The 13,462-nt window shown below is 37.6% G+C and overlaps 1 protein-coding gene across 13 annotated transcripts in view; it reads left to right on the top strand.

Moving 5' to 3' along the window:
- LOC109418311 (dual specificity calcium/calmodulin-dependent 3',5'-cyclic nucleotide phosphodiesterase 1) overlaps positions 1-13,462 on the top strand; it is a 760,467-nt gene that overhangs the window by 573,167 nt on the left and 173,838 nt on the right. The gene's annotated exons all lie outside the window — the stretch shown is intronic.

Consider the following 13,462-nt stretch of genomic DNA (forward strand, 5'->3'; position numbering starts at 1 on the left):
GTTAGTAGGAAAGGTATCGTTGGGTCTGGATTCACTTTGATAAGTAATATGACCTTCGTGTCATGCTGGTTGCCGCGCTATTGTTTGCTTTACGCGGAAAGCAAACAATCGACCACCCGCATCAGGTGGTCGCTTTATATGCAATCTAACACGCTATTATTCGCTTCACTCGGAAAGCAAACAATCGATCACCCACGTCAGGTGCTCACTTCATATTTCGAATCGAACCGCGGTAGCTAGTCGCCAAATATTAAACTGCAAATGACACGACCGAACATGCAAGCTGACGCACTATTGTTCACTTCATATGAGAAGCAAACAACTGATCACCCACGTCAGGTGATCGTTCAGTGTTGCTACAAAAGACGCGACACAACGAAATGCTCATTTCCGAATAGGGAAAAAGAAAAATCGAATGACCGAAGCAAAAGCGCGCGACACCGGCACCCCCGTCCCGTCGTCGGAGCCTCGCAGAGAAAAAAAATCGCAAAAATCTAGCAAAGCGAGCGCGTGAAGCTTTGCTGCTGCCGAACTACCGCACACTACTCTATATTAGAGCCTATCTAGATTGAAGGAAGAACATTATTAGTAATTTTTGTGTGGTATTGTAAATTTGACCTATTTTCCTCTATATGGGTAAAATTTTCAATCCGGTATAGCTTAATTCGCCGTGAGAAAATATTACACTTTACAACGTCGTAAGTATTAAGTATCATTATATTGTTGATAAACGTTAAAAAAATCATTCAATTCGGTTAACTGGTTTCCGAGATATGACACGTCAAAAACTAGTTGTCTAAATAATAGTGTTTTACCCGAACGGTTCTAACTTCGTGAAAAATTAATCAATCGAGCCCAAATTTGTACCAATGATGCACACATAATAGGTTGACAAACAGTCAAAATTTGAGATTTTTTGATGCACTCTATGAAAAGTTACAGCATGTTGAATTTTTTTGTGGGAGAAAAAAAGTTGCCTATCCCAAACATTTTGGCCATCCCCTGTATGTCGATCTTGGTGCCATCATCGGCTGCCATTTGGCTACCAAGATATTGTAAGCTTTCTACTTATACACTGCTTACCCAGCTACTGTTAAGCTAGGAGGGTTAACCCATGTGGCTGTCATCTGAATACTACCCCACAGTAAAAAAAAAGTGAGCCAACATCTCTAACCCCCGCACCGTTGTGCAGTATTCTGCACGAAAATTTCCTGTACTGTGCTTCAATAAGGCCGATGATTTTCTCATGGACACTCTTGCGCCCAAGGGCTCCCCACATGTTTCGATGATTTAGAAGGTCGAAAGCTTTTTCGTAATTAATGAACACCAGGTAGAGAGATTCTTGGAATTCCACAGAGATTCCTTCAGGAATTTCTCCCAGAATTAAGTTCAATGATTCCTCCAGAGATTTCCCTATAAACGCCTTCAAAGGTTCCCTCAGAGATATTTTTATGAAGTTCTGTTTAGGATAGACAGGTATTTTCTAAGAATTCCTCCAAAAATTCCTTCAAAAATTCCTTCAAAAATTCCTATAAGATATTTCACAGGGATCTCCGTACTAAATCATACAGAAATTCATTCACTGACTAAATGCAAAACTTTTATTCAACGCTTCCTCCAGGAATCTTTTACTTTTTGTTGGCGTAACGTCCTCCCAGCATGGCGATGCTTAATACTCCCGCCTTTACAGCTGTGCCCATATAGGTCCGACAGGTAATTCTACAGGAAATCCCATTAGGGATTCCTTTAGGAGTTCCCTCAGGGATTACGTAAGGAATTCCTTCAGAGCTTGCTTTAGTAACATCTTCAGAGGGTTCCCAAGGAGTGTTTCAATGGAGGCACCTTAAATTATGTCAAGAATTTCTACAGAGACTTTTTTTAACTCCCTTTTTAATGACACAAACCTACTGGTCCATATCGACTATACAGAGACTTCTTCAGGTATTCTTTTCTAAATTACGTCTAGAATACCTCTAGGAATTTCTTCTCGGATTCCTTCAGAAATTCTCAGAATTTCTGCAGTATTTCCGGAAGGAATTTCTGTAGGAATCCCTGTAACAAATTACTGATGAAGTTGCTGAAGGATGTCCTTCAGAAATCTTTGAAGGAAACCGTGCCAGAATTCATGGAGGCACCAGAAGGGATTCACAAAGGAGTCTCAAAAGAAAAGGAATTCCAGAAGAAATCCCAGGAGTAATCTTATGCAGAAACTCCGGGAGGAATCTCTGAAAGAGCACTTGGAAAAAAATCAGGAGTGGTTACTATAGGAATCTATGAATCACATTCGAAAATAATCGTTAAAGAATTTGTTAGATTAATTCTTGGCAGAATATTTGAAAGAATCCCTGAAAAAATGTCTGAAGGGTACCCCTGATGCAATTCAAGGAGGAATCTCCAAAGGAATTATTGGAGATATTGCTGAAGGAATTTCTAGTGGATTTTTTAATGAGTTTCCCACCGGAGTTCCTCTTAAGATATGCTCGAGGAAAGAAGTTCTGGGTAAAATTCTGCAGATGCTTAGGAAAAAAACAATCCTAAACGAATTCCTGAAGAGATCTCAACCAGATTATTTGAAGAAATTTCGGAATAATTTGTAAATGATTTTTAACAGATCGTTGAATCAATTTCTAAAAGAATTGTTTGATATTTCTCTGACAGAATATATACCTAAAAAGTCATCCTATTAAAGTAAAAATTCAACAGTTGAAAATGGTCAACACCTAAAAATAACAACAAAATCTTGGTTGAAATTCAAAAAGAACTCCTCGTAAAAATTAAGACTTCCAGAAATTCATTCAAAGATTTCCTTCCTGAAGGAACGCTTGGAGTTACAATGCTTGAAGGACTTCCTGAAATAATCATTCAAAAGTTACAATATGGATTACTGAACAATTGACTGGAAGAAATTTAAATCGAAAATAATGGAGGAAGTCCGAGGAAATTCCTGAAGGAATCTTTTAAGGAGTTCATTGAAAGAATTCCCGAAGGAACTTCTGGATGAATCCCTTTAACGATCTCTCGTTGAAATTAAGGAAGAATTCCTCAATGAGTCACTACATATTTCTTTATGCAATCACTGGGAATATTTCGGGAGGAATCCCTGAAGGAGCTACTCGAAACATCCCATAAGAACTTGGAACAATCGCAGAAGAATCTTCTGAAAAAATCCCTTGGAGTTTCTGAAATAATTCCTTGTTGCTATATAAATTTCCTGAAAAAAAAACTGGACGAAATTAATAGAGGCATTTTTAAATAATCAATGGATGAATCCCTTTGAGAAAACCTGAAGGACTCTTTAAAGACAATTCTGGAGAAGTCTATGAAGGATTGCTTGATGTGATTCTAGTTGGAATTTGTTGAGATATCCATGAGGAAGTTCCTGTGGGACACGCTGAAGCAAATTGTGGGGTAATCCCCTAAAGAAATCGCGCCCTAAGGAATTTCTGAACGATGGAGTTTCTGAAGGGAACCCTAAAGGAACTCCTATAGTAATCCCTGAATGACTTCCTATAAAAATGTCTAATGCAATTCCTGGATGAATCGCTGAAGAAATTTTTGGAGGAATCTCCGAAAAATGGTTGAATCTCTGATGGAATTTCTGAAAAAAGCCTTTAAAGGAATTTCGGAAGGATTCCCTGTTTTTATTTCATGAAGAATTGAGAAATACGGAATTAGTGATGAAAGATTTTTTTTGGAATAAATATTTGTAACGGCCTAAATCATTCGCGAATCAAGATTTCCGCAAAGATTTTCCTAAGAATATCATCTAAAATCGCTCCAAGAGTTTCTTCATCTCCCTCAGTAAGTTTCTTCTGATTTCTAATAACTTTTTAGTAATTTCTCTAGAATATTATTCAGATTTTTATTCAAAAATCGATGCATATTTAACTCTTCTAAATTTCCTTCAGGAATTTAATGAGTTTTTGAATATTTTTCCAGAATACTATTGAATTGAATACAATTCTTCAGAGTTTGCAATAAGAAACTTGGAACTCATGTTCAAGAACCTCTGCAAACATTCTTGGAGCAATTCAATTGAACAATTCCTGATTTACGTCATGAAAGGCTATAGAAAGACCGAAGAAAAAGTCCCAAAAACGAACTTTTTAGGGTCTTTGTAGAGAAACCCCGACGAAAAATCTCAGAAGAAGTTGTCAATTTGTTAGTGAAAGAATACAATACAAAATTCTAAAATGAAACATGAATGGCATTTTTGCTTAGATGTATGTTGCAGAAATCTCTGAAGGATATCCGTACAAAAAATCAGAAGGAATTTGATTGAGGTTCACGAAAAAATCTTGAAAGATTCGCCATTCGTATGGAAAATATCGGCCAATTTAGCAAGAATACATTAAGCAACTTTTATTGGCTGACTTTGACGAATTTTACGCCAACTCGTCTATGGAGTTGTCAGTACCATCAATCCAATGAAAATTTGTGGGTATGAAGACTTTGTATTTTGGAGCAACTTTGCATACTTTGTATTTTTTTTTCAAAATTTATATATGCTAACATTTGATAAAGGCTTAAGTGTTCTGCACGATTTTTTTTAAATCAGTGAAATCAGTGAAACTCATAAATGGTAAGACTGAGAGAAAAAGTGATGTATGGGTAACTTTTAGCAAATTGTCCAAACTTTCATCCAAAAAAAAAATAAAAAAAGGAAAATTAATCCCAACACATTAAAACATTTTTTTTATTTAAAATCCATTTGCAAAAGTGCCCATTTTGAAAATTAACGATTTTTTTCTGAAAAAAAGTCAATATTATTGTCTATATCAATTCAGACGATATGCTTAAAGACACCCCATCACTTTTTTGTAGGTGTTGTAATTTTTGAGTTACATTGATTTAAAAAAAATCGATCAAATGTTAGTCTAGATAGATTATGAAAAAAATATGCAAAGCAGCTTCAAAATACAAAATCTTCATACCCACAAGGTTTCGTTAGATTCTGAGATGGTTTTTCCTACCACTGGATGAGTTGGCGCAAAATTTGATCTTCCTCAATTGAAATTGGGTATGACAAAACAAAAAGCATGAAATTTGCTATTGTTGAAATGTGCTATCGTTGCGATTTTTTTTCTAATATTGCTGAAATTTTGAAAAATATTTATATTGATAGAATCACAGTTTTTCGGTGCTTTAAATGAACTGGAACGAAACATGCTACAGAACCAGTTCGGTTGAATCTCTCTGAAGCCGTTGCGGGTATTTCTCCGGTTTAGTTACAATTCGTCTCACGAAACATTTGAATGGTTTTTTTAGAAAAATGTATTTTATAGTGATGCTTAACGGAAAACATTTACCGTAAACTGGGGTGTAGTTGATCAGTGGGGTGAACCTGATCACTCAATTACCCACGGATAGGACTTTCTACCCGGGCAAAGGCGGATAACTAAGTGATATCACTTTGATAATAAACTATGTTATCGTTATTATCATCTTATTATTTTTGTTATCATGTTTTCCAATTGATGATAATCAGATGATAACAAATTTAGTTATCAATAATTTTGGTCTATCACGATAGCATAAAAATACTAAATAATAAAAAAATATGTTATCAGTTTCAAACGCACATTTCAAAGCTTTCCCAGAACTGAGGGTCTGGCGGACCTCGAATCTAAAAATAGATTCCGCTTTCCATCTTCAATGTCACTGCAGTACGAAAGCGTGGCCTTCAACCACTCTCCCTCTCACTGAGTCCCGTTGGTATAGGGGCTATCGGCTGCGACCGATAAACACTCGATCAGGGTTCGAGACCCACTGGGCGCAATAGTTGAAAACATGGGTTATAGTTATAAGAAACTTTTTTCAACTGATAACCATGTCGGTAAAGTAGAATTTTACTATTTTCGTCGATAAAATAGCTCGGAATGATAACTAAATGATAACAAAACCTGTTATCAATCAGCTGTATTTTTTCATGTTGATAACTAAATGTACTATTGAATAAAATATTGTATAACACAATTAGTTATCAACTTGAACTCAATGATAACTTAACTTCTTATCATTTTGGTATCCGTGGAGTAAATTTGAGTTATCAGTTTTGTTATGTTGGCTCTTAATTCAACCTAAATGATAACAAACTCAATTATCAAACCAATGATAACCAGGTAACAGAACTTGTAATCATTTTGTTATCCGCCTTTGCTCGGGTAGGAAGTTACCATTCCATTTTAATGTAACGTCATTGGCATACGAATAGTAAAAATATAATTGTTGCTTCCTTGAAAGTCTATATCCGCGGATAATTGAGTGATCAGGTTCACCCCACTGATCAACTACACCCCAGGTGGGTACAAATCCATGTTGCACAAAAAAGTCGATTCCCAGATGTCAATTCAATTATTTATAAGAAGTGAACTGTTCAATACCTCGAAATTTGAAATACGAAAAATTAAAAAAAAAAAAATGGGCGCGTTTAAAGTTTACAAGAGTTTTTGTACCTGTTGAGTTTACGTGTTTCAATGAGCTATAATTTTTATTCTGGTGCTCCAGTTTCTTGTAAAAATTGGAATGTGTATTGTCTAGCTAGTATAGTTTCAGAAACAGCAATAAAAAATCGATTTTCATCATAATCAAGGTTTTTGAACTTTTAAAATAAATAAAAAAAGAAGATGAAAAACTCTCGGACGAACCCTCCATAGCATCCTCTATAGGCTATACTTAGCTTCACCAAATACATCAACCCCCTGTAAAAAGGGTTCATAGATAATTAAGTGCGACCTGAACCTTCTATAAAATAGCATTTCAAAAACTATAACATAAATATTCACTGGTTTCATTTATATCCTACACAAGTAGACATATGGCACATTATAGCTCCAAATGCCAGCCGAGAGGTGCATTTGATGATACAAGTGGGTGTCCGTGGTCAGTTTTTCAATAGATCCTCTAATGGCAAGTGGGATGGAACGTAATAAAAGCAGCAGAAAGCGATGATGCCAGTAGTGTCCAGCCATCTACCCAGCCGCTATTGTTCCCATAGAATGCATAAACACAGCGGGTAGGTTGGTGTGCTAGTGCGCTGTTGTTTCACAAATAGCACAATTTCACGCGAAACACAAACGTTGTTCACCTCGGCTTATCAAATGACCGAAGAACCTCCAATAGATTGAACAATGTGGCGTTGCGCTGCGCTAGTTAATGTAAATAACTTTGTTTTTATCAGTTTTCAATACTCGGCGGCCCTGATGGCTATCCGATAAGTACAAACATTTTGAACAAACTGCGGGATGCTGCAGCTCCTATCCGTGGAAGCATCATTGCCTCAAATTCAGGCTTCAACTAATGAAGCTTCCGCAACGTCAAAACCGCTAGCGGTGCAAAAATCAATACGGGGCCTGTACCTAATATCCGCTTCGAATAACGAGGAAAGGGTGCTTTTATGGAGAGGTTGGCTTACTGTTATCCTAGCTTGTGCCGGGTCATATCTATATGAGAGGAATGGGTATGCACACCACCAACCAAGCCCATTCACTGTCAGGTTTCTAGAGACCACAATTTACATCAACATTGCTTCCGTTACCTGTCCCATAAACAAAGCTAGGGGCGGAGGCACTACTATTCAGTACGAAATGCCATCGACGGGCTGGCGCATATTTATGTGGGTACTTGAAAAGAGATGATGGTCACTGACCACTGGGAATCACGCACAGGACAAATGATGATCGAACCCACATGTTGGGACGAGGCCGTTCAATCTAATATTTGCTCTCATTTTGAAATATGTACACATCAGTCTAGCGATTATCTTATTGATTATTGACGGACGGTCCGAACATAGTCGTTTAGTTTGAACATTTGAATATTAGTCAATCTAGTCAATCTATTATTATTGAGGTTTCTATTACATTTCTTTTCCTTTTTTTTGTACTTGGTATCTTTATTCTTATAGTTACTCTTCTTTTTCTTATTCCTCTTTTTTTCTTTCTATTTCATCCTGAACGTGAAGTCTTTGCTATGACATAGTCACGTTTTCGGCTTAGTGTTATATGAGCACGTCCTCAGTTACTGATAGCTTTTTTTACCAAATTCACGAATGAAATCAATAGCTTACTGAATCTGTTTTAATGTAACTTCTCACATAAAATCTGGTAAATTTTCAGGATCACGTTCTGTTAGAATGTTAAAATTCCCGATTAAAGACATTGTGTCCTATGCTGCCTCAAATCGCTTTTTATATATTTTTTTTTTGTTCCCAAGAATCATTGAATAACTAAATGAGTTAACTTCAAGCGCCTGTCATCAGGCTATCCTTGGCGCTCGTCGTCGTCGTCGTTGGCAGCATGCATATTGTATTCATCTGCTTTGCCTCCCGCTCCGGTAGCTAGTCCTACCGAAGCATCGTTCATTTTCATCATGGTTCTCATTTTTCACTTTAACTATGACAGGAGCCGGAAAAGTTTAGCACATCAGTAGTGCTCGGTCGGTACAACAGTAGCTACTATATGAACCTGCTGCATAAAAGTGGAGAAAGAACACCAACAGCGGAGGATCGGTGATATCAAACAAAAAAGCCCTACTTCTTCATCCAGTTTAAAATGGAAAACTGAAGCTATATACCGTGGGTAGGGGAGGAAGGTTCAAGTTGCACTATTGCAGTGATCTGCCGCTCGTTTGATTTCCACCCCGAATTCATACATAAAATTTACGACATATTATTACAACACAATAAAAAAACATACAAATTGAACAAATGTTTACATGTATACTATAGTTTCAAAAGAAGTTAAAAACGGATTATTTCACAAAAACAACTGTTGATGTTTTTTTTTTGTAAACAAATTATACCCATTTCATAATTCAGCAAAAAAAAACTAAAAACGAACTTTTCATGTAGGTACCGTTATGAATAACTCTCCTTTATTCTCCCCATAGAACTAGTGTGGCATCTCCAGCTACAATATCACTGAGTTGCAGTATTATACCAGTTTGCTGTCACAAATTGAGTTTACCGAAAAAAAAATCTTTCCCGGACTTTTTTGCGTTCACAAAGTGTGTGCCTCCATTGATGTTAACCAGTTCTCTGCCGATAGGGGTGGAGTCAGCTTGCAAACTTTAGGAATCTAACAATGACATAATCAAATCAGAGCTTCAGCATAGACGTAAAAACTTGAAGCAAGAAAAGGCAAACTGTGTGAATTGACTAATTGAGAGATAAATTCTTGGAAAAATTACCACGTGTTTTGGTGGGATTTGAACCCACGACTCCTTATCAATAGTCCTTCGCTTTACCCAACTAAGCCACAGAACAAGTTATGCTTCTGTGGAATAGAAAGTCAAACTGGATCCGAAGCGCAACCCTAACCGGGCCCGTCATTCGCAATTTTTGAGAATTATTTGTTAATTGTTGTTTTGTTATTTATAGTAAATTGTTAGAGATACACTCTTAGAAAAAATCATGTAAATTTAAGTTCCCTTGGATGCACATAAAAGGAGCGGCCCGTTTGACACAAGTTTACATCTTTTATCACAAATAATGTCGAGCTAGCAATCGCTAGAGCCGAATCGACAGATAAAACATATGAATGTAAAATATTGAACTGGATTCGAACACTGGTCCGCTGATTGAGAAGCACAGTCTTTACCTCTTGGCCATATCAGCAAGTTGTGAGAAGAACGATAAATGTTAAACTGTTTCTACCTACCTGGTCAGATAAGTTTGTTGACATCTTGTGCAGCCAACTGATGGATGTAAATTTGAGTCAAATTTGCCGTTCAGTCATGAAATGTTTACGTACGTTGATGGTTTACGTCACGTGTAAATTCCTAATTTTTTAAGAGTGTAATTAATAAAAATCAGAACCAAAATTTGTTAACACACATGCACCCAACACTGAACAGATCGAAGACAACACATACACAAAATGAGCCAAAAAGGGGAGAAGTGGACGCCATGACACATCCACATCAGAAAGAGAAAGAAAAAGGAAAATTGGGAAAAGGTTAAGGGGACAGGCTACTGGGTCGAAGATAGCCTAGAGCAAAAGCTTTTGATTCTGACCTGTCGAGGCAACTAGTGCGTTGTGGAGCGGACCTGGTGTGATTGCTAGAACACTTAACTATCACGCCGAGGACCTGGGATCGAATCCCACTCCCGACATACTCACAAAATGCGAGTTCTTCCTTCGGAAGGGAAGTAAAGCGTGGGTCCCGAGATGAACTAGCCTAGGGCTAAAAATCTCGTTAATACAGATAAAAATAAAAAAATAAATAAAACTAGTGCGTTATCGAAGAAATCCAAACTGCCAAAGTCAATTTACCCGTTGATTAAATTAATCAGAAGTTAACGTTGGAAACGAAAGTAAGTTCGTGAATCGTGAATCATTTAATCAGGACCCATTATCATAGGCCCATTCAGCCTATTAGTGGCCAAGTGAGGCCCGTGCACCCCTGTAAGGCATCCCGTCCGCCATCTAGGAGGTCCGAACAACGTTTTCCGTTCGGCTAGGGGCCTGCCTGGACAGCCAGAAGTCCCGTCCGGCATAAATATCCATGAGGATACTTTCAGAAATATTTCATGCTATTCCTCCATAAACTCAGGGAAAACTTTAAGAAATATTCGATAAATTCCTTCCAAAAATGTTCCATTTGGTCGCCACTACGAGAATTTCCTTCAAAAATTTTTCCGGTGCATTTTAATAGATCCTTCTTCCAGGGATTCAAGATATTCTCCAAAAAATTATTTTGGAAGATTTCCATAGATTTTTTTTGAAACAGTTTTAAAAATTCTTTTAGGGATTCGTTTAGAAAATACTCTAGATTTTCTACAGGGATTACTTTAGAAATTCATTCGAAGAGTTTTTAATAAATTCTTCCAGTTGCTTCTTTCGAAAATTTTCCGGAGGTTCTTTCAAAAAATCCTTCAGATCTTTCTTCAGGAAGCTCGCTAGAGATTTGTTGAGGAATTGCTTCACCTAGGTATTGAAAGCCATAAAAAATTCCCGAATAAATGTGTCCAGGTCCAGGAATGTTTTCTGGGATTCATCCAGAAAATCCAGAGCCATACAGAGATTCCTTCAGCATTTCTTCTTGAAATTTCTCTGGCACTTTCTCCCAACAGATTCTTTAAAGAATTTATTCTACAATAGCCATGGAGTTTTTCGGCTTTCAGTCACGGCATAAGAGTTGATAATTTTTATATTATTGCCAACGTTTCGATCCTTGGGTTGGATCCCTGAGGAAGATCTAGCCCAAGGATCGAAACGTTGGGAATGATATAAAATTATGAACGCTTTTCCCGTGACTGATGCCGAAAAACTCCACAGCTGTAAACAATTCTAGTCGAATTATTCTACAATATTTCCTCGGATTTTCTTCAGGAATTGCTTCCTCAGATATTCCTCCAGGGACTTTTCAGAAGTTCTTCCAGAAATTGCACAAAAAATACTGGAAGAATAAAAAATAATTTTTGAAAGAATTTCTAAACAAATCCCTGGAGGATTGTCTGCAAGCTGTACTAGAAATTTTGCGTGGATGGACAACAAACATGTGCTGCAACATAGTGATCTCTGCTGTTGGATGTTTTTGATAATGCCTTGAAAAAGGGTTCCCTTGAGTTTGTTTGACGTAATTGAATTCTGTTTTTGCGATAGTCATTTGAAGTGAGGGTCTGAGTAAGTGTTGTTAGGTAGGAACCATTCTGAAATTGCACAACTCTGACTCCATGGTTCCAAACTATAGTCGAATGTTTTGCTCGTACAAATGCATGAAGCTCAATTCGATCGAAGTTTTCCGTGAATGGCGTACCGAAGTAGCAATGTCCAATTGTTCCCCAATTGTCATCTAAAGTGACCTATATAAAGGACCTCTATCCCCAGCATCCCCTACAAAATTCTAGAGCCATCCCTAGAATAACACAGGGAAGAGGAATTCCAAGATAATTCCTAGCTAAATTTCCTAGAGGAATCCATAGGGGAATCCCTGGATAGATGCCTGGGGATTTCATAGAAGAATCCCTGAAAAAATGTACTGGAGAATCTCTGATGAAATTTCTAGATGTATTCTTGGGTAAATCAATGGAGGTATCCCTTCAAGAACCACTGGATAAATCCCTCAAAAATTCCTGAATAAAATTTCATTGATGGAAGGAAAAGGAGTTGATGAATTCCTTGGAGAAATCCAAGAGAAATTCCTTGATGAATCGCTGGAGGAATCCCTGATGAAATTCCCAATATAATTACTGAAAGAATCTCAAGAGGAATTCCTGAAAGAATCTTGACAGGAATCCGTAGAGAAGTCTGAGCTGGAATCCCTGGAAAATCCCCATGGAATTATTAGAAGGACTTCCTGGAGCAATCTCCGGGAGATTTTCTGGTGAAATATCCAAAGAAAAAAACCTTATGCATTAACTGGAGGAATTCCTAGAGGAACCACATGAGGAATTTCTGTTGGAATCCCAGGAGGAGCCCCAGCTTTAATTTCTGGAGAAATTCTAGGGGGAATAGCTGGAGGACTCTGCGGACCCGTATAGCCGACGCCGATAAGCATATGACCATGCTGAGGGCGACGGGTGCGATTCCCGGTCAGTTCAGGACGTTTTCGGAAGGAAATTTCCTTGCCTTCCTTGAGTTAGAGTATTTTTGTGCCTGTCACACTATAAACCCATGCAAAATTGGCAGAGGAAACTATCAATTAATAACTTCGTGAATGTTCATAGAACACTAAGCTGAGTATCAAGTTTGTCCCAGTTGGAACGTTACGCTATGAAGAAGCTGGAGTAATCCAATTCGATTTTTTTCAGAGAGAATTCAAGAGGAATCCTAGGAAAACATCTTAATATAAATCCTCGCAGGATAAATTTCTAGTAGAATCCAATGAAAAGGGCTTAAAGGTATCAGAATCTAGTCTAGTACATGTACAGTCTTTGTTTCAAAGAATTTTCGGGGTTAGTTTGACATATTTTAGCTATACCCTTAACCATTCAACCTTAAGATATACATTTTCTATTCAAGATAAGTGTAGGTAATGAATAATTAATAATGGAGTTATTTAGGTTTCCTGATAATTACAAACACTCCGAGTGCTTTGATTCTGAAATTTCCATCTTTACACCAAGCACCTACATAAACGATAATAATGGCGAGGGCACTAATTGAATGCAACTACGCATGAATAATTCCAATTAACTTGCAAATCCACTTCTCTTCGCTCAAACATCAAGAGGTAGGTCGTAGATACTCTTCGCAGTCGAGGCTCCAGGCTCCGACCGTTTCTGCCAAAGCCGAAGAGTAAACATAGACTTGTCTATCTGCTTTGACGCTAACTGCCTTCAAGAGTTTCACGGTTATAGTTAGTAGAAGGCACTAGGAACGAACAGCTTTCTGCCAATGAAGCAAACTGACCATAATGTGGGCCTCCGGTGAGATGAAAAGTTTCCACTGTTGAGATGGAAAGAACACAGAACTAGGCCCGGCTAAGGCACGTCACTCATCAACAAGAGGGCGGAAAA

Source organism: Aedes albopictus, chromosome 2 (genome assembly GCF_035046485.1).
Source record: "Aedes albopictus strain Foshan chromosome 2, AalbF5, whole genome shotgun sequence".
Lineage (NCBI taxonomy): Eukaryota > Metazoa > Arthropoda > Insecta > Diptera > Culicidae > Aedes > Aedes albopictus.